Source organism: Narcine bancroftii, chromosome 13, assembly GCF_036971445.1.
Source record: "Narcine bancroftii isolate sNarBan1 chromosome 13, sNarBan1.hap1, whole genome shotgun sequence".
Lineage (NCBI taxonomy): Eukaryota > Metazoa > Chordata > Chondrichthyes > Torpediniformes > Narcinidae > Narcine > Narcine bancroftii.
The window spans coordinates 90928158-90947917 of record NC_091481.1 but is presented as its reverse complement, the minus strand read 5'-3'; positions in this window follow the sequence as shown (position 1 = coordinate 90947917).

The following is a 19760-nucleotide window of genomic DNA, read 5'->3' as shown; positions in this document are numbered from 1 at the left end:
GGGCTGGAATCAGAGGCTGGGAATTAGAGGCAGGGTATTAGAGGCGGGGAATCAGAGGCAGGGAATCTGAGGTGGGGAATCTGAGGCGGGGAATCTGAGGCGGGGAATCTGAGGCGGGGAATCTGAGGCGGGAAATGTGAGGCGGGGAATCTGAGGCGGGGAATCTGAGGCGGGGAATCTGAGGCGGGGAATCTGAGGCGGGGAATCTGAGGCGGGGAATCTGAGGCGGGGAATCTGAGGCAGGGAATCTGAGGCGGGGAATCAGAGCCGGGGAATCTGAGGCGGGGAATCAGAGGCGGGGAATCAGAGGCGGGGAAACAGAGGCAGGGAATGAGAGGCGGGGAATCAGAGGCGGGGAATCAGAGGTGGGGAATAAGAGGTGGGGAATCAGAGGCAGGGAATCAGAGGCAGGGAATCTGAGGCAGGGAATCTGAGGCAGGGAATCAGAGTCTGGGAATCTGAGGCGGGGAATCTGAGGCGGGGAATCTGAGGCATGGAATCTGTGGCGGGGAATCTGTGGCATGGAATCTCAGGCAGGGAATCAGAGCCGGGGAATGTGAGGCGGGGAATCAGACGTGGGGAATCAGAGGCGGCGAAACAGAGGCAGGGAATCAGAGGCGGGGAATCAGAGGCGGGGAATGAGAGGCGGGGAATAAGAGGCGGGGAATCAGAGGCGGGGAATGAGAGGCAGGGAATCTGAGGCAAGGAATCTGAGGCAGGGAATCTGAGGCAGGGAATCAGAGGCGGGGAATCAGAGGTGGGGAATCAGAGGCGGGGAATCAGAGGCATGGAATCAGAGGCCGGTTATCAGAGGGGACAAATGAGATGTGGGAAACTAGATGCAGAGAAAGAGGCACGGAAATAGACGCAGGCAAAGAGAGGCAGGGTATCTGAGGCAGGGAATCTGAGGCGGGGAATCAGAGACACGGAAAGAGAGGCGGGGAATCAGAGGCGCGGAATCAGAGGCAGGGAATCAGAGGCAGGGAATCAGAGGCAGGGATTTAGAGGCAGGGAATCAGAGGAAGGGAATCAGAGGCAGGGAATCTGAGGCAGGGAGTCTGAGGCAGGGAATCTGAGGCAGGGAATCTGGGGCAGGGTATCTGATGTAGGGAATCTGAGGCGGGGAATCTGAGGCGGGGAATCTGAGGTTGGGAATCAGAGGCGCGGATTCAGTGGTGGGGAATCAGAGGGGGGTAAAGAGAAGTGGGGAAAGAGAGGAAGAGAATGAGGGGCACAAATAAAGGCAGGGAAAGAGAGGAGGGGAATAAGAGGCGGGGAATCTGAGGTGGGGAATCAGAGGCGCCGATTCAGATGCGGGGAATCAGAGGGGGGAATAGAGATGTGGGGAATGAGAGGCAGAGAAAGAGGTGCGGAAATAGAGGCAGGGAAAGAGAGGCGGGTAATCAAAGGTGGAGAATCAGAGGCGGGGAAACAGGCGGGTAAACAGAGGCAGGTAAACATAAGCAGATAAATAGAGGTGGGGAAAGAGGTGGGCAAAACATAGTGGTTGGAACTTGTGTTCAAAATGAGGTACACAAAACAGATCATACAGAGTTGTTGAAATTGAGGGAGGGAAAGAGAGGCGCGGTAAGAGTGGAGGGGAAAGATTGGAGGTGAAAGAGAGGCGCAGAGACAGAGGCGGGGAATCAGAAGCGGGGAATCAGAGGCGTGGAATCAGAGGCGGGGAATCAGAGGCGGGGAATCAGAGGTGGGGAATAAGAGGCGGGGAATCAGAGTCGGGGAATCAGAGGCGGGGATTCAGAGGCGGGGAATCAGAGGCGGGGAATCTGAGGCAGGGAATCAGAGCCGGGGAATCAGAGGCGGGGATTCAGAGGCGGGGAATCAGAGGCGGGGAATCAGAGGCGGGGAATCAGAGGTGGGGAATAAGAGGCGGGGAATCAGAGTCGGGGAATCAGAGGCAGCGAATCTGAGGTGGGGAATCTGAGGCAGGGAATCTGAGGCGGGGAATCTGAGGCAGGGAATCTGAGGCAGGGAATCAGAGCTGGGGAATCTGAGGCGGGGAATCAGAGGCGGGGAATCAGAGGCGGGGAAACAGAGGAAGGGAATCAAAGGCGGAGAATCAGAGGCGTGGAATCAGAGGCGGGGAATAAGAGGCGGGGAATCAGAGGCGGGGAATCAGAGGCAGGGAATCTGAGGCAGGGAATCTGAGGCAGGGAATCTGAGGCAGGGAATCAGAGGCGGGGAATCAGAGGCGGGGTATCAGAGGCGGGGAATCAGCGGGAGGTAAAGAGATGTGGGGAAAGAGAGGCAGAGAAAGAGGCACGGAAATAGAGGCAGGGAAAGAGAGGCGGGGAATGAAAGGTGGGGAATCAGAGGCGGGGAAACAGGCGGGTAAACAGTGGCAGGTAAACATAGGTGGATAAATAGAGGCGGGGAAAGAGGCGGGCAAAACATAGTGGTTGGAACTTGTGTGTTTAAAATGAGGTACACAAAACAGATCAAACAGTTTTGTTGAAATTGAGGGAGGGAAAGACAGGCACTGAAAGAGTGGAGGGGAAAGAGTGGAGGCGAAAGAGAGGCGTAGAGACAGAGGTGGGGAATCAGAGGCGGGGAATCAGAGGCGGTGAAACAGGTGGGTAAACAGAGGCGGGTAAACATAGGCGGATAAATAGAGGCGGGGAAAGAGATGGGTAAAACATAGTGGTTGGAACTTGTGTGTTGAAAATGAGGTACACAGAACAGATCAATCAGAGTTGTTGAAATTGAGGGAGGGAAAGAGAGGCGCGGAAAGAGTGGAGGGGAAAGAGTGGAGGCGAAAGAGAGGCGTTGAGAGAGGTGGGGAATCAGAGACGGGGAATCAGAGGCAGGGAATCAGACGCGGGGAATCAGAGACAAGGAAAGAGAGGCGTGGAATCAGAGGCGCGGAATCAGAGGCAGGGAATCAGAGTCAGGGAATCAGAGGCAGGGAATCAGAGGCAGGGAATCAGAGGCAGAATATCAGAGGCAGGCAATCAGAGGCAGGAAATCAGAGGCAGGGAATCTGAGGCAGGGAATCTGAGGCAGGGAATCTGAGGCAGGGAATCAGAGGCAGGGAATCTGAGGCAGGGAATCTGAGGCAGGGAATCTGAGGCGGGGAATCAGAGGCGGGGAATCAGATGCGGGGAATCAGAGGCAGGGAATCAGAGGCAGGGAATCAGATGAAGGGAATCAGATGAAGGGAATCTGAGGCAGGGAATCTGAGACAGGGAATCTGAGGCAGGGAATCTGAGGCGGGGAATCTGAGGCGGGGAATCTGAGGCGGGGAATCTGAGGCGGGGAATCTGAGGCGGGGAATCTGAGACGGGGAATCTGAGGCGGGGAATCCGAGGCGGGGAATCTGAGGCGGGGAATCTGAGGTGGGGAATCTGAGGCGGGGAATCTGAGGCGGGGAATCTGAGGCGGGGAATCTGAGGCGGGGAATCTGAGGCGGGGTATCTGAGGCGGGGAATCTGAGGAGGGGAATCTGAGGCGGGAAATCTGAGGTGGGGAATCTGAGGCAGGGAATCTGAGGCGGGGAATCTTAGGCAGGGAATCTGAGGCAGGGAATCAGAGCCGGGAAATCTGAGGCGGGGAATCAGAGGCGGGGATTCAGAGGTGGGGAAACAGAGGCAGGGAATCAGAGGCGGGGAATCAGAGGCGGGGAATCAGAGGTGGGGAATAAGAGGCGGGGAATCAGAGTCGGGGAATCAGAGGCAGAGAATCTGAGGCAGGGAATCTGAGGCAGGGAATCTGAGGCAGGGAATCAGAGGTGGGGAATCAGAGGCAGGGAATCAGAGGCGGGGAATCAGAGGCGGGGAATCAGAGGCGGGGAATCAGAGGCGGGGAATCAGAGTCGGGGAATCAGAGGCAGGGAATCAGAGGCAGGGATTTAGAGGCAGGGAATCAGAGGAAGGGAATCAGAGGCAGGCAATAAGAGGCAGGGAATCTAACGCGGGGAATCTGAGGCGGGGAATCTGAGGCGGGGAATCTGAGGCGGGGAATCTGAGGCGGGGAATCAGAGACACGGAAAGAGAGGCAGGGAATCAGAGGCGCGGAATCAGAGGCAGGGAATCAGAGGCAGGGAATCAGAGGCAGGGATTTAGAGGCAGGGAATCAGAGGAAGGGAATCAGAGGAAGGGAATCAGAGGCAGGCAATAAGAGGCAGGGAATCTAACGCGGAGAATCTGAGGCGGGGAATCTGAGGCGGGGAATCTGAGGCGGGGAATCTGAGGCGGGGAATCTGAGGCGGGGAATCTGAGGCGGGGAATCAGAGGCAGGAAATCATAGGCAGGGAATCTGAGGCAGGGAGTCTGAGGCAGGGAATCTGAGGCAGGGAATCTGGGGCAGGGTATCTGATGTAGGGAATCTGAGGCGGGGAATCTGAGGTGGGGAATCTGAGGTTGGGAATCAGAGGCGCGGATTCAGTGGTGGGGAATCAGAGGGGGGTAAAGAGAAGTGGGGAAAGAGAGGAAGAGAAAGAGGGGCACAAATAAAGGCAGGGAAAGAGAGGAGGGGAATAAGAGGCGGGGAATCTGAGGTGGGGAATCAGAGGCGCGGATTCAGATGCGGGGAATCAGAGGGGGGAATAGAGATGTAGGGAATGAGAGGCAGAGAAAGAGGCGCAGAAATAGAGGCAGGGAAAGAGAGGCGGGTAATCAAAGGATGAGAATCATAGGCGGGGAAACAGGCGGGTAAACAGAGGCAGGTAAACATAAGCAGATAAATAGAGGCGGGGAAAGAGGTGGGCAAAACATAGTGGTTGGAACTTGTGTTCAAAATGAGGTACACAAAAAAGATCATACAGAGTTGTTGAAATTGAGGGAGGGAAAGAGAGGTGCGGTAAGAGTGGAGGGGAAAGATTGGAGGTGAAAGAGAGGCGCAGAGACAGAGGCGGGGAATCAGAAGCGGGGAATCAGAGGCGTGGAATCAGAGGCGGGGAAAGAGATGTGGGGACACGGAGGCCGGGAAAGTTGCGCGGAAAGGGATGCGGGGAATCATAGTCGGGGAATCAGAGGCGGTGAATCAGAGGCGGGGAATCAGAGGCGGGGAATCTGAGGCAGGGAATCAGAGCCGGGGAATCAGAGGCGGGGATTCAGAGGCGGGGAATCAGAGGCGGGGAATCAGAGGCGGGGAATCAGAGGTGGGGAATAAGAGGCGGGGAATCAGAGGCAGGGAATCAGAGGCGGGGAATCAGAGGCAGGGAATCAGAGGCAGGGAATCAGAGGCAGGAAATCAGAGGCAGGCAATCAGAGGCAGGCAATCAGAGGCAGGGAATCAGAGGCAGGAAATCAGAGGCAGGCAATCAGAGGCAGGCAATCAGAGGCAGGGAATCTGAGGCAGGGAATCTGAGGCAGGGAATCTGAGGCAGGGAATCAGAGGCAGGGAATCTGAGGCAGGGAATCTGAGGCAGGGAATCTGAGGCGGGGAATCAGAGGCGGGGAATCAGAGGCTGGGAATCAGAGGCAGGGAATCAGAGGCAGGGAATCAGATGAAGGGAATCAGATGAAGGGAATCTGAGGCAGGGAATCTGAGACAGGGAATCTGAGGCAGGGAATCTGAGGCGGGGAATCTGAGGCGGGGAATCTGAGGCGGGGAATCTGAGGCGGGGAATCTGAGGCGGGGAATCTGAGACGGGGAATCTGAGGCGGGGAATCCGAGGCGGGGAATCTGAGGCGGGGAATCTGAGGTGGGGAATCTGAGGCGGGGAATCTGAGGCGGGGAATCTGAGGCGGGGTATCTGAGGCGGGGAATCTGAGGAGGGGAATCTGAGGCGGGAAATCTGAGGTGGGGAATCTGAGGCAGGGAATCTGAGGCGGGGAATCTTAGGCAGGGAATCTGAGGCAGGGAATCAGATCCGGGAAATCTGAGGCGGGGAATCAGAGGCGGGGAATCAGAGGTGGGGAAACAGAGGCAGGGAATCAGAGGCGGGGAATCAGAGGCGGGGAATCAGAGGTGGGGATTAAGAGGCGGGGAATCAGAGTCGGGGAATCAGAGGCAGGGAATCTGAGGCAGGGAATCTGAGGCAGGGAATCTGAGGCAGGGAATCAGAGGTGGGGAATCAGAGGCAGGGAATCAGAGGCGGGGAATCAGAGGCGGGGAATCAGAGGCGGGTAATATGAGGCGGGGAATCAGAGTCGGGGAATCAGAGGCAGGGAATCAGAGGCAGGGATTTAGAGGCAGGGAATCAGAGGAAGGGAGTCAGAGGCAGGCAATAAGAGGCAGGGAATCTAACGCGGGGAATCTGAGGCGGGGAATCTGAGGCGGGGAATCTGAGGCGGGGAATCTGAGGCGGGGAATCTGAGGCGGGGAATCAGAGACACGGAAAGGGAGGCGGGGAATCAGAGGCGCGGAATCAGAGGCAGGGAATCAGAGGCAGGGAATCAGAGGCAGGGATTTAGAGGCAGGGAATCAGAGGAAGGGAATCAGAGGAAGGGAATCAGAGGCAGGCAATAAGAGGCAGGGAATCTAACGCGGGGAATCTGAGGCGGGGAATCTGAGGCGGGGAATCTGAGGCGGGGAATCTGAGGCGGGGAATCTGAGGCGGGGAATCTGAGGCTGGGAATCAGAGGCAGGAAATCATAGGCAGGGAATCTGAGGCAGGGAGTCTGAGGCAGGGAATCTGAGGCAGGGAATCTGGGGCAGGGTATCTGATGTAGGGAATCTGAGGCGGGGAATCTGAGGTGGGGAATCTGAGGTTGAGAATCAGAGGCGCGGATTCAGTGGTGGGGAATCAGAGGGGGGTAAAGAGAAGTGGGGAAAGAGAGGAAGAGAAAGAGGGGCACAAATAAAGGCAGGGAAAGAGAGGAGGGGAATAAGAGGCGGGGAATCTGAGGTGGGGAATCAGAGGCGCGGATTCAGATGCGGGGAATCAGAGGGGGGAATAGAGATGTGGGGAATGAGAGGCAGAGAAAGAGGCGCGGAAATAGAGGCAGGGAAAGAGAGTCGGGTAATCAAAGGTGGAGAATCAGAGGCGGGGAAACAGGCGGGTAAACAGAGGCAGGTAAACATAAGCAGATAAATAGAGGCGGGGAAAGAGGTGGGCAAAACATAGTGGTTGGAACTTGTGTTCAAAATGAGGTACACAAAACAGATCATACAGAGTTGTTGAAATTGAGGGAGGGAAAGAGAGGCGCGGTAAGAGTGGAGGGGAAAGATTATAGGTGAAAGAGAGGCGCAGAGACAGACGCGGGGAATCAGAAGCGGGGAATCAGAGGCGTGGAATCAGAGGCGGGGAAAGAGATGTGGGGACACGGAGGCCGGGAAAGTTGCGCGGAAAGGGATGCGGGGAATCATAGTCGGGGAATCAGAGGCGGTGAATCAGAGGCAGGGAATCAGAGGCGGGGAATCTGAGGCAGGGAATCAGAGCCGGGGAATCAGAGGCGGGGATTCAGAGGCGGGGAATCAGAGGCGGGGAATCAGAGGCGGGGAATCAGAGGTGGGGAATAAGAGGCGGGGAATCAGAGTCGGGGAATCAGAGGCAGCGAATCTGAGGCGGGGAATCTGAGGCAGGGAATCTGAGGCGGGGAATCTGAGGCAGGGAATCTGAGGCAGGGAATCAGAGCTGGGGAATCAGAGGCGGGGTATCAGAGGCGGGGAATCAGCGGGAGGTAAAGAGATGTGGGGAAAGAGAGGCAGAGAAAGAGGCACGGAAATAGAGGCAGGGAAAGAGAGGCGGGGAATGAAAGGTGGGGAATCAGAGGCGGGGAAACAGGCGGGTAAACAGTGGCAGGTAAACATAGGTGGATAAATAGAGGCGGGGAAAGAGGCGGGCAAAACATAGTGGTTGGAACTTGTGTGTTGAAAATGAGGTACACAGAACAGATCAATCAGAGTTGTTGAAATTGAGGGAGGGAAAGAGAGGCGCGGAAAGAGTGGAGGGGAAAGAGTGGAGGCGAAAGAGAGGCGTTGAGAGAGGTGGGGAATCAGTGACGGGGAATCAGAGGCGGGGAATCAGAGGCGTGCAATCAGTGGCAGGCAATCTGAGGCGGGGAATCAGAGGTGGGGAATAAGAGGCCTGGAATCAGATGCGGGGAATCAGAGGCAGGGAATCTAAGGCAGGGAATCTGAGCCAGAGAATCAGAGCCAGGGAATCTGAGGCGTGGAATCAGAGGTTGGGAATCAGAGGCAGGGAATCAGAGGCAGGGAATTGATGAAGGGCATCAGATGAAGGGAATCTGAGGCAGGGAATCTGAGGCAGGGAATCTGAGGCAGGGAATCTGAGGCAGGGAATCTGAGGCGGGGAATCTGAGGCGGTAAATCTGAGTCGGGGAATCTGATGCAGGGAATCTGAGGCAGTGAATCAGAGGCATGGAATCAGAGGCGGGGAATCAGAGGCGGGGAATCAGAGGTGGGGAATAAGAGGCGGGGAATCAGAGGCAGGGAATCAGAGGCGGGGAATCAGAGACAAGGAAAGAGAGGCGTGGAATCAGAGGCGCGGAATCAGAGGCAGGGAATCAGAGTCAGGGAATCAGAGGCAGGGAATCAGAGGCAGGGAATCAGAGGCAGGAAATCAGAGGCAGGCAATCAGAGGCAGGCAATCAGAGGCAGGGAATCTGAGGCAGGGAATCTGAGGCAGGGAATCTGAGGCAGGGAATCAGAGGCAGGGAATCTGAGGCAGGGAATCTGAGGCAGGGAATCTGAGGCGGGGAATCAGAGGCGGGGAATCAGAGGCGGGGAATCAGAGGCAGGGAATCAGAGGCAGGGAATCAGATGAAGGGAATCAGATGAAGGGAATCTGAGGCAGGGAATCTGAGACAGGGAATCTGAGGCAGGGAATCTGAGGCAGGGAATCTGAGGCGGGGAATCTGAGGCGGGGAATCTGAGGCGGGGAATCTGAGGCGGGGAATCTGAGGCGGGGAATCTGAGACGGGGAATCTGAGGCGGGGAATCCGAAGCGGGGAATCTGAGGCAGGGAATCTGAGGTGGGGAATCTGAGGCGGGGAATCTGAGGCGGGGAATCTGAGGCGGGGAATCTGAGGCGGGGAATCTGAGGCGGGGTATCTGAGGCGGGGAATCTGAGGAGGGGAATCTGAGGCGGGAAATCTGAGGTGGGGAATCTGAGGCAGGGAATTTGAGGCGGGGAATCTTAGGCAGGGAATCTGAGGCAGGGAATCAGAGCCGGGAAATCTGAGGCGGGGAATCAGAGGCGGGGAATCAGAGGTGGGGAAACAGAGGCAGGGAATCAGAGGCGGGGAATCAGAGGCGGGGAATCAGAGGTGGGGATTAAGAGGCGGGGAATCAGAGTCGGGGAATCAGAGGCAGGGAATCTGAGGCAGGGAATCTGAGGCAGGGAATCTGAGGCAGGGAATCAGAGGTGGGGAATCAGAGGCAGGGAATCAGAGGCGGGGAATCAGAGGCGGGGAATCAGAGGCGGGGAATATGAGGCGGGGAATCAGAGTCGGGGAATCAGAGGCATGGAATCAGAGGCAGGGATTTAGAGGCAGGGAATCAGAGGAAGGGAATCAGAGGCAGGCAATAAGAGGCAGGGAATCTAACGCGGGGAATCTGAGGCGGGGAATCTGAGGCGGGGAATCTGAGGCGGGGAATCTGAGGCGGGGAATCTGAGGCGGGGAATCAGAGACACGGAAAGGGAGGCGGGGAATCAGAGGCGCGGAATCAGAGGCAGGGAATCAGAGGCAGGGAATCAGAGGCAGGTAATCAGAGTCGGGGAATCAGAGGTTGGGAATAAGAGGAGGGGAATCAGAGGCAGGGAATCAGAGGCAGGGAATCTGAGGCAGGGAGTCTGAGGCAGGGAATCTGAGGCAGGGAATCAGACGCTGGGAATCTGAGGTGGGGAATCTGATGCAGGGAATCTGAGGCGGGGAATCTGAGGCATGGAATCTCAGGCAGGGAATCAGAGCCGGCGAATCTGAGTCGGGGAATCAGACGCGGGGAATCAGAGGCAGGGAAACAGAGGCAGGGAATCAGAGGCTGGGAATCAGAGGCGGGGAATCAGAGGGCTGGAATCAGAGGCAGGGAATTAGAGGCAGGGAATTAGTGGCGGGGAATCAGAGGCAGGGAATCAGAGGCAGGCAAACAGAGGCAGGGAATCTGAGGCGGGGAATCTGAGGCGGGGAATCTGAGGCGGGGAATCTGAGGCGGGGAATCTGAGGCGGGGAATCTGAGGCGGGGAATCTGAGGCGGGGAATCTGAGGCGGGGAATCTGAGGCGGGGAATCTGAGGTGGGGAATCTGAGGCGGGGAATCTGAGGCGGGGAATCTAAGGCAGGGAATCAGAGACAGGGAATCTGAGGCAGGGAATCAGAGGCGGGGAATCAGAGGCGGGGAATCAGAGGCGGGGAATCAGAGGCAGGGAATCAGAGGCAGGGAATCAGATGAAGGGAATCAGATGAAGGGAATCTGAGGCAGGGAATCTGAGACAGGGAATCTGAGGCAGGGAATCTGAGGCGGGGAATCTGAGGCGGGGAATCTGAGGCGGGGAATCTGAGGCGGGGAATCTGAGGCGGGGAATCTGAGACGGGGAATCTGAGGCGGGGAATCCGAGGCGGGGAATCTGAGGCGGGGAATCTGAGGCGGGGAATCTGAGGCGGGGAATCTGAGGCGGGGAATCTGAGGCGGGGAATCTGAGGCGGGGAATCTGAGGCGGGGAATCTGAGGCGGGGTATCTGAGGCGGGGAATCTGAGGAGGGGAATCTGAGGCGGGAAATCTGAGGTGGGGAATCTGAGGCAGGGAATCTGAGGCGGGGAATCTTAGGCAGGGAATCTGAGGCAGGGAATCAGAGCCGGGGAATCTGAGGCGGGCAATCAGAGGTGGGGAATCAGAGGTGGGGAAACAGAGGCAGGGAATCAGAGGCGGGGAATCAGAGGCGGGGAATCAGAGGTGTGGAATAAGAGGCGGGGAATCAGAGTCGGGGAATCAGAGGCAGGGAATCTGAGGCAGGGAATCTGAGGCAGGGAATCTGAGGCAGGGATTCAGAGGTGGGGAATCAGAGGCAGGGAATCAGAGGTGGGGAATCAGAGGCGGGGAGTCAGAGGCGGGGAATAAGAGGCGGGGAATCAGAGTCGGGGAATCAGAGGCAGGGAATCTGAGGCGGGGAATCTGAGGCAGGGAATCTGAGGCGGGGAAACTGAGGCAGGGAATCTGAGTCAGGGAATCAGAGGCGGGGAATCAGAGGCAGGGAATCAGAGGCGGGGTAACAGAGGCGGGGAATCAGAGGCATGGAATCAGAGGCGGGTTATCAGAGGGGGCAAATGAGATGTGGGAAACTGGATGCAGAGAAAGAGGCACCGAAATAGAGGCAGGCAAAGAGAGGCAGGGTATCAGAGGCAGGGAATCAGAGGCGGGGAATCAGAGGCGGGGAATCAGAGTCGGGGAATCAGAGGCAGGGAATCTGAGGCGGGGAATCTGAGGCAGGGAATCTGAGGCGGGGAATCTGAGGCGGGGAATCTGAGGCAGGGAATCTGAGGCGGGGAATCAGAGCCGGGGAATCTGAGGCGGGGAATCAGAGGCGGGGAATCAGAGGCGGGGAAACAGAGGCAGGGAATGAGAGGCGGGGAATCAGAGGCGGGGAATCAGAGGTGGGGAATAAGAGGTGGGGAATCAGAGGCAGGGAATCAGAGGCAGGGAATCTGAGGCAGGGAATCTGAGGCAGGGAATCTGAGGCAGGGAATCAGAGTCTGGGAATCTGAGGCGGGGAATCAGAGACACGGAAAGAGAGGCGTGGAATCAGAGGCGCGGAATCAGTGGGCTGGAATCAGAGGCTGGGAATTAGAGGCAGGGAAATAGAGGCGGGGAATCAGAGGCAGGGAATCAGAGGCAGGCAAACAGAGGCAGGGAATCTGAGGTGGGGAATCTGAGGCGGGGAATCTGAGGCGGGGAATCTGAGGCGGGGAATCTGAGGCGGGAAATCTGAGGCGGGGAATCTGAGGCGGGGAATCTGAGGCGGGGAATCTGAGGCGGGGAATCTGAGGCGGGGAATCTGAGGCGGGGAATCTGAGGCGGGGAATCTGAGGCAGGGAATCTGAGGCGGGGAATCAGAGCAGGGGAATCTGAGGCGGGGAATCAGAGGCGGGGAATCAGAGGCGGGGAAACAGAGGCAGGGAATGAGAGGCGGGGAATCAGAGGCGGGGAATCAGAGGTGGGGAATAAGAGGTGGGGAATCAGAGGCAGGGAATCTGAGGCAGGGAATCTGAGGCAGGGAATCAGAGTCTGGGAATCTGAGGCGGGGAATCTGAGGCGGGGAATCTGAGGCATGGAATCTGTGGCGGGGAATCTGTGGCATGGAAACTCAGGCAGGGAATCAGAGCCGGGGAATGTGAGGCGGGGAATCAGACGTGGGGAATCAGAGGTGGCGAAACAGAGGCAGGGAATCAGAGGCGGGGAATCAGAGGCGGGGAATGAGAGGCGGGGAATAAGAGGCGGGGAATCAGAGGCGGGGAATGAGAGGCAGGGAATCTGAGGCAAGGAATCTGAGGCAGGGAATCTGAGGCAGGGAATCAGAGGCGGGGAATCAGAGGCGGGGAATCAGAGGCGGGGAATCAGAGGCATGGAATCAGAGGCCGGTTATCAGAGGGGGCAAATGAGATGTGGGAAACTAGATGCAGAGAAAGAGGCACGGAAATAGACGATGGCAAAGAGAGGCAGGGTATCTGAGGCAGGGAATCTGAGGCGGGGAATCAGAGACACGGAAAGAGAGGAGGGGAATCAGAGGCGCGGAATCAGAGGCAGGGAATCAGAGGCAGGGAATCAGAGGCAGGGATTTAGAGGCAGGGAATCAGAGGAAGGGAATCAGAGGCAGGCAATAAGAGGCAGGGAATCTAACGCGGGGAATCTGAGGCGGGGAATCTGAGGCGGGGAATCTGAGGCGGGGAATCTGAGGCGGGGAATCTGAGGCGGGGAATCTGAGGCGGGGAATCAGAGGCAGGAAATCATAGGCAGGGAATCTGAGGCAGGGAGTCTGAGGCAGGGAATCTGAGGCAGGGAATCTGGGGCAGGGTATCTGATGTAGGGAATCTGAGGCGGGGAATCTGAGGCGGGGAATCTGAGGTTGGAATCAGAGGCGCGGATTCAGTGGTGGGGAATCAGAGGGGGGTAAAGAGAAGTGGGGAAAGAGAGGAAGAGAAAGAGGGGCACAAATAAAGGCAGGGAAAGAGAGGAGGGGAATAAGAGGCGGGGAATCTGAGGTGGGGAATCAGAGGCGCGGATTCAGATGCGGGGAATCAGAGGGGGGAATAGAGATGTGGGGAATGAGAGGCAGAGAAAGAGGCGCGGAAATAGAGGCAGGGAAAGAGAGGCGGGTAATCAAAGGTGGAGAATCAGAGGCGGGGAAACAGGCGGGTAAACAGAGGCAGGTAAACATAAGCAGATAAATAGAGGCGGGGAAAGAGGTGGGCAAAACATAGTGGTTGGAACTTGTGTTCAAAATGAGGTACACAAAACAGATCATACAGAGTTGTTGAAATTGAGGGAGGGAAAGAGAGGCGCGGTAAGAGTGGAGGGGAAAGATTGGAGGTGAAAGAGAGGCGCAGAGACAGAGGCGGGGAATCAGAAGCGGGGAATCAGAGGCGTGGAATCAGAGGCGGGGAAAGAGATGTGGGGACACGGAGGCCGGGAAAGTTGCACGGAAAGGGATGCGGGGAATCAGAGTCGGGGAATCAGAGGCGGTGAATCAGAGGCGGGGAATCAGAGGCGGGGAATCTGAGGCAGGGAATCAGAGCCGGGGAATCAGAGGCGGGGATTCAGAGGCGGGGAATCAGAGGCGGGGAAACAGAGGAAGGGAATCAGAGGCATGTAATCAGAGTCGGGGAATCAGAGGTTGGGAATAAGTGGAGGGGAATCAGAGGCAGGGAATCAGAGGCAGGGAATCTGAGGCAGGGAGTCTGAGGCAGGGAATCTGAGGCAGGGAATCAGAGGCTGGGAATCTGAGGTGGGGAATCTGATGCAGGGAATCTGAGGCGGGGAATCTGAGGCATGGAATCTCAGGCAGGGAATCAGAGCCGGCGAATCTGAGTCGGGGAATCAGACGCGGGGAGTCAGAGGCGGGGAAACAGAGGCAGGGAATCAGAGGCTGGGAATCAGAGGCGGGGAATCAGAGGGCTGGAATCAGAGGCAGGGAATTAGAGGCAGGGAATTAGAGGCGGGGAATCAGAGGCAGGGAATCAGAGGCAGGGAAACAGAGGCAGGGAATCTGAGGCGGGGAATCTGAGGCGGGGAATCTGAGGCGGGGAATCTGAGGCGGGGAATCTGAGGCGGGGAATCTGAGGCGGGGAATCTGAGGCGGGGAATCTGAGGCGGGGAATCTGAGGTGGGGAATCTGAGGTGGGGAATCTGAGGCGGGGAATCTGAGGCGGGGAATCTAAGGCAGGGAATCAGAGACAGGGAATCTGAGGCGGGGAATCAGAGGCGGGGAATCAGAGGCAGGGAATCAGAGGCAGGGAATCTGAGGCAGGGAATCTGAGGCAGGGAATCTGAGGCAGGGAATCAGAGGCTGGGTATCTGAGGTGGGGAATCTGAGGCAGGGAATCTGAGGCGGGGAATCTGAGGCATGGAATCTCAGGCATGGAATCAGAGCCGGGGAATCTGAGGCAGGGAATCAGACGCGGGGAATCAAAGGCGGGGAAACAGAGGCAGGGAATCAGAGGCGGGGAATCAGAGGCGGGGAATCAGAGGCGGGGAATAAGAGGCGGGGAATCAGAGGCGGGTAATCAGAGGCAGGGAATCTGAGGCAAGGAATCTGAGGCAGGGAATCTGAGGCAGGGAATCAGAGGTGGGGAATCAGAGGTGGGGAATCAGAGGCGGGGAATCAGAGGCATGGAATCAGAGGCGGGTTATCAGAGGGGGCAAATGAGATGTGGGAAACTAGATGCAGAGAAAGAGGCACGGAAATAGACGCAGGCAAAGAGAGGCAGGGTATCTGAGGCAGGGAATCTGAGGTGGGGAATCAGAGAAACGGAAAGAGAGGCGGGGAATCAGAGGCGCGGAATCAGAGGCAGGGAATCAGAGGCAGGGAATCAGAGGCAGGGATTTAGAGGCAGGGAATCAGAGGCAGGGAATCAGAGGCAGGCAATCAGAGGCAGGGAATGTGAGGCGGGGAATGTGAGGCGGGGAATCTGAGGCGGGGAATCTGAGGCGGGGAATCTGAGGCGGGGAATCTGAGGCGGGGAATCTGAGGCGGGGAATCTGAGGCGGGGAATCTGAGGCGGGGAATCTGAGGCAGGGAATCTGAGGAGGGGAATCTGAGGCAGTAAATCTCAGGCAGGGAATCAGAGCCAGGGAATCTGAGGCAGGGAATCAGAGGCAGGAAATCATAGGCAGGGAATCTGAGGCAGGGAGTCTGAGGCAGGGAATCTGAGGCAGGGAATCTGAGGCATGGTATCTGAGGTATGGAATCTGAGGCGGGGAATCTGAGGTGGGGAATCTGAGGTTGGGAATCAGAGGCGCGGATTCAGTGGTGGGGAATCAGAGGGGGGTAAAGAGAAGTGGGGAAAGAGAGGCAGAGAAAGAGGTGCACAAAGAAAGGCAGGGAAAGAGAGGAGGGGAATCAGAGGCGGGGAATCTGAGGTGGGGAATCAGAGGCGCGGATTCAGATGCGGGGAATCAGAGGGGGGAATAGAGATGTGGGGAATGAGAGGCAGAGAAAGAGGCGAGGAAATTGAGGCAGGGAAAGAGAGGCGGGGAATCAAAGGTGGAGAATCAGAGGCGGGGAAACAGGCGGGTGAACAGAGGCAGGTAAACATTGGTGGATAAATAGAGGCGGGGAAAGAGGTGGGCAAAACATAGTGGTTGGAACTTGTGTTCAAAATGAGGTACACAAAACAGATCAAACAGAGTTGTTGAAATTGAGGGAGGTAAAGAGAGGCACGGAAAGAGTGGAGTGGAAAGATTGGAGGTGAAAGAGAGGCGCAGAGACAGAGGCGGGGAATCAGAGGCGGGGAATCAGAGGCGTGGAATCAGAGGCGGGGTAAGAGATGTGGGGAAACGGAGGCCGGGAAAGTTGCACGGAAAGGGATGCGGGGAATCAGAGGCGGGGAATCAGAGGCGGCGAATCAGAGGCGGGGAATCAGAGGCGGGGAATCTGAGGCAGGGAATCAGAGCCGGGGAATCAGAGCCTGGGAATCAGAGGAGGGGAATCAGAGGCGGTGATTCAGAGGCGGGGAATCAGAGGTGGGGAATCAGAGGCGGGGAATCAGAGGCGGGGAATCAGAGGCAGGGAATCAGAGGCGGGGAATCAGAGGCGGGGAATCAGAGGCGGGGAATCTGTGGCAGGGAATCTGAGGCAGGGTATCAGAGGCAGGGAATCAGAGGCGGGGAATCAGAGACACGGAAAGAGAGGCATGGAATCAGAGGCGCGGAATCAGAGGCAGGGAATCTGAGGCAGGGAATCAGAGGCAGGGAATCTGAGGCAGGGTGTCTGAGGCAGGGAATCTGAGGCAGGGAATCAGAGGCTGGGAATCTGAGGCGGGGAATGTGAGGCAGGGAATCTGAGGCGGGGAATCTGAGGCATGGAATCTCAGGCAGGGAATCAGAGCCGGGGAATCTGAGGCGGGGATTCAGACGCGGGGAGTCAGAGGCGGGGAAACAGAGGCAGGGAATCAGAGGCGGGGAATCAGAGGCGGGGAATCAGTGGCGGGGAATAAGAGGCGGGGAATCAGAGGCGGGGAATCAGAGGCAGGGAATCTGAGGCAAGGAATCTGAGGCAGGGAATCTGAAGCAGGGAATCAGAGGCGGGGAATCAGAGGCGGGGAATCAGAGGCAGGGAATCTGAGGCAAGGAATCTGAGGCAGGGAATCTGAGGCAGGGAATCTGAGGCGGGGAATCTGAGGCGGGGAATCTGAGGCGGGGAATCTGAGGCGGGGAATCTGAGGCGGGGAATCTGAGGCGGGGAATCTGAGGCGGGGAATCTGAGGCGGGGAATCTGTGGCGAGGAATCTGAGGTGGGGAATCTGAGGCGGGGAATCTGAGGCAGGGAATCAGAGCCAGGGAATCTGAGGCGGGGAATCAGAGGCGGGGAATCAGAGGCGGGGAAACAGAGGCAGGGAATCAGAGGCGGGGAATCTGAGGCGGGGAATCAGAGGCGGGGAATAAGATGCGGGGAATCAGAGGCGGGGAATCAGAGGCAGGGAATCTGAGGCAGGGAATCTGAGGAAGGGAATCTGAGGCAGGGAATCAGACGCGGGGAATCAGAGGCAGGGAATCAGAGGCGGGGAATCAGAGGCGGGGAATCAGAGGCATGGAATCAGAGGCGGGTTATCAGAGGGGGCAAATGAGATGTGGGAAACTAGATGCAGAGAAAGAGGCACCGAAATAGAGGCAGGCAAAGAGAGGCAGGGTTTCAGAGGCAGGGAATTAGAGGCGGGGAATCAGAGGCAGGGAATCAGAGGCAGGGAATCAGAGGCAGGGAATCAGAGGCAGGGAATCAGAGGCAGGGAATCAGAGGCAGGGAATCAGAGGCAGGGAATCAGAGGCAGGGAATCTGAGACGGGGAATCTGAGGCGGGGAATCTGAGGCGGGGAATCTGAGGCGGGGAATCTGAGGCGGGGAATCTGAGGCGGGGAATCTGAGGCGGGGAATCTGAGGTGGGGAATCTGAGGCGGGGAATCTGAGGCGGGGAATCTGAGGCGGGGAATCTGAGGAGGGGAATCTGAGGCGGGAAATCTGAGGCGGGGAATCTGAGGCAGGGAATCTGAGGCGGGGAATCTGAGGCGGGGAATCAGAGGCAGGGAATCAGAGGCGGGGAAACAGAGGCAGGGAATCAGAGGCGGGGAATCAGAGGCGAGGAATCAGAGGCGGGGAATAAGAGGCGGGGAATCAGAGGCGGGGAATCTGAGGAGGGGAATCTGAGGCGGGAAATCTGAGGCGGGGAATCTGAGGCAGGGAATCAGAGCCGGGGAATCTGAGGCGGGGAATCAGAGGCGGGGAATCAGAGGCGGGGAAACAGAGGCAGGGAATCAGAGGCGGGGAATCAGAGGCGGGGAATCAAAGGCGGGGAATAAGAGGCGGGGAATCAGAGGCGGGGAATCAGATGCAGGGAATCTGAGGCAGGGAATCTGAGGCAGGGAATCTGAGGCAGGGAATCAGAGGCGGGGAATCAGAGGCGGAGAATCAGAGGCCGGGAATCAGAGGCGGGGAATCAGAGGCATGGAATCAGAGGCGGGTTATCAGAGGGGGCAAATGAGATGTGGGAAACTAGATGCAGAGAAAGAGGCACCGAAATAGAGGCATGCAAAGAGAGGCAGGGTATCAGAGGCAGGGAATCAGAGGCAGGGAATCAGAGGCAGGGAATCAGAGGCAGGGAATCAGAGGCAGGCAATCAGAGGCAGGGAATCTGAGGCGGGGAATCTGAGGCGGGGAATCTGAGGTGGGAAATCTGAGGCGGGGAATCTGAGGCGGGGAATCTGAGGCGGGGAATCTGAGGCGGGGAATCGGAGGCGGGGAATCTGAGGCGGGAAATCTGAGGCGGGGAATCTGAAGCGGGGAATCTGAGGCGGGGAATCTGAGGCGGGGAATCTGATGCGGGGAATTTGAGGCGGGGAATCTGAGGCGGGGAATCTTAGGTGGGGAATCTCAGGCGGGGAATCTGATGCAGAAAATCTGAGGCGGGGAATCTGAGGCGGGGAATCAGAGGCGTGGAATCAGAGGCAGGGAATCTTAGGCAGGGAATCTAATGCAGGGAATCAGAGCCGGGGAATCTGAGGGAGGGAATCAGATGCGGGGAATCAGAGGCGGGGAATCAGAGGCGGGGAATAAGAGGCGGGGAATCAGATGCGGGGAATCAGAGGCAGGGAATCTGAGGCAGGGAATCTGAGGAAGGGAATCTGAGGCGTGGAATCAGAGGCGCGGAATCAGAGGCAGGGAATCAGAGGCAGGGAATCAGAGGCAGGGAATCAGAGGCAGGGAATCAGAGGCAGGGAATCTGAGACGGGGAATCTGAGGCGGGGAATTTGAGGCGGGGAATCTGAGGCGGGGAATCTGAGGCGGGGAATCTGAGGCGGGGAATCTGAGGCGGGGAATCTGAGGCGGGGAATCTGAGGCGGGGAATCTGAGGCGGGGATTCTGAGGAGGGGAATCTGAGGCGGGAAATCTGAGGCGGGGAATCTGAGGCAGGGAATCTGAGGCGGGGAATCTTAGGCAGGGAATCTGAGGCAGGGAATCAGAGCCGGGGAATCTGAGGCGGGTAATCAGAGGCGGGGAATCAGAGGTGGGGAAACAGAGGCAGGGAATCAGAGGCGGGGAATCAGAGGCGGGGAATCAGAGGTGGGGAATAAGAGGCGGGGAATCAGAGTCGGGGAATCAGAGGCAGGGAATCTGAGGCAGGGAATCAGAGGTGGGGAATCAGAGGCAGGGAATCAGAGGCGGGGAATCAGAGGCGGGGAATCAGAGGCGGGGAATAAGAGTCGGGGAATCAGAGTCGGGGAATCAGAGGCAGGGAATCTGAAGCGGGGAATCTGAGGCAGGGAATCTGAGGCGGGGAATCTGAGGCAGAGAATCTGAGTCAGGGAATCAGAGGCGGGGAATCAGAGGCAGGGAATCAGAGGCGGGGTATCAGAGGCGGGGAATCAGAGGCATGGAATCAGAGGCGGGTTATCAGAGGGGGTAAATTAGATGTGGGAAACTAGATGCAGAGAAAGAGGCACCGAAATAGAGGCAGGCAAAGAGAGGCAGGGTATCAGAGGCAGGGAATCAGAGGAGGGGAATCAGAGGCTGGGAATAAGAGGTGGGGAATCAGAGTCGGGGAATCAGAGGCAGGGAATCTGAGGCGGGGAATCTGAGGCAGGGAATCTGAGGCGGGGAATCTGAGGCAGGGAATCTGAGGCAGGGAATCA